The 6,628-nt window shown below is 42.9% G+C and overlaps 1 protein-coding gene across 3 annotated transcripts in view; it reads right to left on the reverse strand.

The window, feature by feature from the left end:
* Positions 1 to 6,628, reverse strand: part of GLB1 (galactosidase beta 1) — a 95,176-nt gene that overhangs the window by 66,307 nt on the left and 22,241 nt on the right. The window lies entirely within an intron of this gene.

Genomic DNA, 6,628 nt, shown 5'->3' on the forward strand with positions numbered 1-6,628 from the left:
AATAAACAAATAAATAATTTAAGAATCATAAAAAAAAAGGCCAGAGTGTCAATTTAATATCACTTTATTCTTCCAATAAACATGGCTTTAATTGCCATTCAAAGGCAAGAAACTCACAAAAATATAAAAATTACTTCTTATACCAGGTATCCCAATGGATGATTTTGAAAACATTTTCACAACATGTAAATGATTAAGTGTCAAATAAGAGTTTCCTACAAGTTCTGTGAGTTCAGAGGTGGACCATGAGTTGGGTAAATTCTTTGGACAAGTAGAAAGGGAATAAGCAACTTTGGGCAGAACTGGGAAAGGAAAGGTCTGTTTGAAGTCCACTGGTCTAGGGGAAGGGATTTGGAGGAGCAGGAGATAAGGCTGGCAAGAAATGACCTTGGCGGACAATGGAATCTGGCCTTCATCCCACACATCAGAGCACCATCCTTGCATTCAATCTCAAAGTCCAGCCCAAATATCTCCCTACCACCCATTTACAAATATCACCAAGCACCTACTATGTGCCGAGTAATCACAGAGGGGAATCACACAGATGTGGCCACAGTCCACATGAAGCTTCCGTCTAGCATGGAAGAAACCCAAGAGGCAACAGAGTGAAGCCTAGATGGTAAAGCAGGGATTAGATCATCACGTGGTACACCTTAAACTTTCACAGTGTTATCTGTCACTTACATCTCAATAAAGCTGAGGAAAATGGATTGGAGCGGAATGCTGCAGCAGTAATAAATGGCATGTAACTCAGCCGTAGGGGGCAAGGACGAGTTTCACCTCAAACTGTGGTTCTCAACCTTGGCCACACATCAGAATCACCTGCACAAGCTTTTAAAAATAGCAAAGTCAGGCCTCACCCCCCGGACATTTAGATTTCAATTGGACTTGGGTGGAGCCCAGGCATTGGTATTTCTTAAAACTGCCTAGATGATGTAAGGTACAGCCGGGATTGAGAACTACTGGCCTAAGCGAAGCCCTAGGATGAGCAAGAGTTAGCCGAGGGGAAAGGCAACATAGTAGAGGAAACTGTGTGTATGAGAACTGGTGGAGAGAGGTCAGGACGTGGGGAAGGAGCCACAGACCTCAAAATAGATAAAGCATGATGGCTGCTGAAACAGGGGAGATAGGCAGGGCCAGATCAAATGAGCCCTGAAGTCCATGTTCAAAGGTCTGGACTTCATGCCAAAAGTGACTTAAACAGAACAATGATAGGATCAGACATGTGTTTTCAAATGTTTGGCACTCTGGCCTTTTCCTGAAGTGGCAAAACAGGAAGCAGAGTCACAGACCACGGTGGTGGCAGTGAGGTGGGCAGTGGACAGGAGGTAGAACCCACAGGACCAGGGGGTTGGTTAGATGTAGGACACAGAGACTAACCTGAAGAGCTCTCGCTGGCCTCAGCTGGAAAAATTTGAGCATTTAAAAAAAGTGAGAGAGAGACTTAAGAGATATATGGGGGAAAAAAAGATTACATGGATATTAACACCTATGAGTTCATAACGATCTCCAGAGGGGAAAAAAATTCACTGGTCACCTTTCGAGATTGCCAGAGTACACTCACTATGCGGAAAAATGATAAAGGGAAAGAACCAAGCAGTTTACTTCCTTTTCACATAAAAACTGTATTTCAGGGTAACCTGACAATAGGAAAATCTTCACAAAGTTCCAGCTAATAAACGCAGATGGAATAATGGAATCTGCAAAACACCCTTTTCTAACACTTAGGGAAATAATGGATTTAAGCTATAATCATCAATGGCTGCTGAAACCATCAGCAAGTGGGTGGAATTTTATAAAGAAAGGATCAGGCAGGTCCAGCTCTGTGGCCTAGCGGTTAAGTTTTGTGCATTCCACTTGAGCAGTCCGGGTTCAGTTCCCAGGCGCGGACATACACCACTTGTCAGCAGCCATGCTGTGGTGGCGGCTCACATACAAAATAGAAGAAGATTGGCACAGATGTTAGCTCAGGGCAAATCTTCCTCAGAAAAAAAAGTAAAATAATAAAATAATCTGTCTCCTCTTTAAAAAAAAAAAAAAAAGAAAAGAAGGGATCAGGAAGATTCTACATGCCCCATCCGCTCCATTTCAGCCTCAGTAAAAATGGAGCAAGCAGGGGCTGGCCCCGTGGCATAGTGGTTAAGTTCAGTGCACTCAGCTTCGGCGGCCCAGGTTCACAGGTCTGGATCCCAAGCATGGACTTACACCACTCATCAGCCCTGCTGTGGTGGCAACCCACATACAAAATAGAGGAAGATTGGCACAGATGTTAGCTCAGGGCTAATCTTCCTCAGCAAAAAAAAAAAAAAAAAAAGGAGTAGGCAGATATTATGTCTCATGTTGTGATTCAACAGGAAGCACGTAGCCCTGCCTAGAAGTAGTCCTCATTATTGAACTTCAATCTCAATTGGACCTGAATCTAACAATGCCACAAGGAAGCAATAAGCCAAATCCAAAATGTGGGACATTTCGAAAGTCCAATGATAGAGTTGCTCTGACAAATTGATGGTATTAAAATAAAACAAAACAAAATAAAGGGAGTATTGTTAAAAAATAAAAGAGAACTTAAGAGGTATAATGCCCTAACACAGTGTGTGAACCTGCTTTGGATCCTGATTCTAACAAACTGAAAAAAAAAAACAACATTGAGGTAGAAAAAAATCTGAACATCGATTGGGCATTAGATAGAATTAAAAGAATTACCGTTGATTCTATTGGGTATAACAATGGCATGGTGATTATACAAAAGGAAAAAAAGCTCTCATCAGTTAGAGGCGCATACAGAAGTATTTTGGGGTGGTTACTACACCTGAGGTTACCATAGACCAAAAGGAAAAAGAAAAAAAAAAGTAGAGGACAGATAGAGCAAAACTGACCCTTGTTGAAGCTGGGTAATAGATACACGGGTATTCTCTCTCTGTTGGTATGTTTGAAATTTTCCATAATAAAAAGTTTTTAAATATGCATTTACTCTTGTCACAGCATTCTCTCCATGGATGTACTTACAGATGTACTTTTTTTATTTAATGCAACACTGTTTAAACCAAATTGCCTTGCAAAATAAGGGCTTTTTCTGGGTTACAAGAGAAACAAAAACATACATTAATGAAAAGACTTGTGAAAAATGTTCATAGCAGCTTTATTTATAATAGCCCAAAACTGAAAACAACCAAATGTCTATCAACAAGAGAATGGATAAACAAACTGTGACATATTCATATGATGGAATACTACTCAGCAATAAAAAAGAACTACTGATACTTGCAATAACATAGATAAATCTCAAAAACGTTATGCTGAGTGAAAGAAGACTTAGAACAAAAGGGTTTAGACTGTACAAACCCAGTCATATGAAGTTCTAGAATAGGCAAATCTAATCTATAATGGGAAAAAAAATCAGAATAGTTTGTTGCCTTTGGGAGAGGGAAAGAAGGTATTGCTTGGGAAGGAACATGAGGGAGCTTTCCAGGGTAATGGTAATGTTCTATAGCTGGATAAGTGTTTTGGATTATGCAGGTGTATGCATTTGTCAAAACCTGTCAAATGGTACACTTAAGATTTGTGCATTTCGTTTTATGTAAAGTTTATCTTAAAAGGAAAAAACAGCTATAAGCAAATATTGACCTCTAATTAATGATATACATGCTGAAGTATTTGGGGGGAAGTGTACTGATGTCTGCAGCTTACTTTGAAATGCACCTAAAAAATAGCATGGATTGACAGATAGATAGAGGGATGGATTGATAGTAATATGTTAATGGCGGAATCGGGATGGTGGCTATAAAATTCTTTCAACCCTCTGTGTGTCTGAACATTTTTCCTAGTAAAATGTTGACACAAATAAAAAAGTGGACTGATGAAATAAATTATGGTTTCTATGGGATGTGTATTGTATATGTACGTACGTACACACACATATATGATGAAATATTATGTAGCTCCTGAGAATAATGAAGAGTTCTGCTCTTGCTGTTGTGGAAAGATCTCTGATACATGCAGAGTAGAAAGAGAAAATAAAGAAATGTTTTTTGAAATGTACCTATGTCAGCTGCTCTTGTGGATAGTCCTGTGTGTGCTCAGTACACTTTGTGTTGACAGTGTCTCAACTCAAACTCACACCTCAAGTCTTTGTGCCTTCCTGCCCCAACACCATGGGAACCTGCTCCCCTAGGAGCCCGGGAGTCTTGGGGAGTCCATGCCCCTGCGGGCAACCCTCAACCAATGGGGTGAATAACTGAATTCTCCTCTTCTACGCAGAAAATTCTGGAGACATTTTGTATACTTTCCAGGAGATCTCGGCAATGAGGGCCTTGTTGCCCAGAGCGAGAACCACAATACACATCCTTATATAGGCTCTTGCTTCTTTCTACCTGTCCCTGGTTCCTGTGCTCTTGGATCACTTCTCAGACCCACAAGCCCTTGTTTCATGTTCTGCTTCCAGAGGAACCCAAATTAAGACAACTGGTACCAGGACTGGCCTAAACAGCAGATCCTCATGATGTGGGTCTGACCCTGGATTTCTTATACATGTTAAATAGCATATATGAGAAATATATATATATAGCTGGTGCTAAGTGAGTGGTGATACCCCATGGTATGCAAATACAAATACTAAGACTGTGCCGGACTGGGAGGAGGTATAGGCAGAAGGAGAGGAGTGGGCATCTGCATTAGCTCTATCCCTGGAATGGGGTGTGGGAGAGGGGTTGTTACAGGTATTCTAAGGATTGTGAGGTGGGCTGGCTTTTGTTAACAGATTTGGAAGCTCTGAAGAAAGAGAATGGTTGGCAGGCTCAGGTCAGCCATCCACTCAGGGCATTTTGTGAACACCAGTGGTGTCCATGGCAACGTTTAAAGAGACCTATATCTCCTACCAAAAAAGAAAGGCTCAGGATTTAATTGTGGGGGAACAGTGGGAGTGGATCTTGAGGGGCCAGAATATAAGGCTGGATAGAAGGAAGTTTATTGACATGGTACACTCTCCCATGACTTAGCATCTTGGGTTAGCATCTTGTTAAAGGTAACTTAACGCAGTCTCTATGTTATTAGGATGGCTTCCTGGAACCTGGACGTGATACTGGTCTACAGGAAATGAGGTGAAGATGCCAGGACTGTCTCAGCATCCTGAGGAAGGTGTGAGATGGCCCAAAGAGGTGGGAATGTAATAATGGACACTCCTGTCAGTAAGGAATGCACTAGTGAGGAGGGCCCGGCATCCTTGAGAAACCAGTGAGGGCTGTCCTCTGTAGGCAAAGGATGTGCCTTCCTGGTGCTGCCAAGATGCTGCCATGGCCCTGGGCTCCCAAATGTCATTGGAGATGATGAGATTCTTGCATAACCAAAGAGGGAGCACTTAACTATCAGAGGCAAGTGGATATAATTACCAAAATGACTAGCAAGGCCAGAGTGGCAGCCAGGGAGCGCTGAGCAGTAGCAATCTCAGGCAATGGCTCATAAACCATAGCATTCCTAGAGGGTGAGATGGTTGGGCAACAAGCAAGCGTGCTGCTTGACATGTCTAACAAGACAAAAAAAATCAAGATGGCGTGAACAAAAGGCGGATGTGAGCCGCTGCAGTGGAAAATTGTGACTCCTTGATCCAGTTCCCGCTCTGAGGCAGTTCTCTGACAAACAAGCAATGGATTGAAGAGGAGGTTGGATGGATCTCCTGAGGAAGGGCGCTGTGATGCCACCCTGAGAACATACAATAAATACTCCCCTAATCTGTCCCCAACAGGACTTCGGATACCCGTGTCCTAAGGAAAGTGGCACCCCCAGACCGTCCGAGGATTGCTGGATACAGTCTGAGCCGACACTGATACCAGGGTACCTGAAACGCCATCACTCTCCCTTACCGCTCTTAGGGAGGCCAGGGAAAAACGGAGCCTTGGCCCAAGTCTTTCTCACAGTGGGTCCAACAAGTCAGATGACCCCTGTTATGATTATTTCACTGGTTCTGAGAGCAAATTGGGATGGTTTTACTTAGCCTCCAGAAACCTCACCGTGAATAAGAGCCGTGATGGAAGGAAGGGCCAAGAAGAAGTCCTGGAGCATCCCACTCCCCACCTCTACCCAAGATAAATCAGAAGCAAGGCCACAATTGCTCCTGGAATTGCAGATGTTAGTGCCGCCTCCACAAAGACTCACAGGAAATTCCCATCATATCCCATTCAAATCACCTGTGAGCCCCAGCAAAAACCAGATAGATCATGGTGAATGATGGTGCACCACTGATTTAAATAAGCAATAGCCCCAGCGGCAGCTAGGGTGTGGGTACAATATGATTACCGGAACAGATCAACACAGCCTTTGGCGTTTGGTTTGTGGTTAATGTTCTTATCTTTGCAAAACTATGAATAAAAATAATCAGAGGCACTTTGTTTGTAAGTGGACAGGACAGCAGTACACACTCTCTTGCCCCAGGACCCTGTTAACTGTCCCACTCTCTCCCATGAGAGCCCCTGACTGTCAGGACATTCCATGGGCTGGTCTGATATATACACAAACCATGTTATTTGGACCTGGGGAGCAGTGACAAGTCTCTGAAAATCAAGCTTAGAAAAGCAGCACTTTATGCAGAAGCATCATCACCTAAGAGACAGCTTCTAATGGTGACTGTCATCGCGCT

Source organism: Ceratotherium simum, chromosome 5, assembly GCF_057802395.1.
Source record: "Ceratotherium simum simum isolate JZ-2026a chromosome 5, ASM5780239v1, whole genome shotgun sequence".
NCBI classification, from domain to species: Eukaryota; Metazoa; Chordata; class Mammalia; order Perissodactyla; family Rhinocerotidae; genus Ceratotherium; species Ceratotherium simum.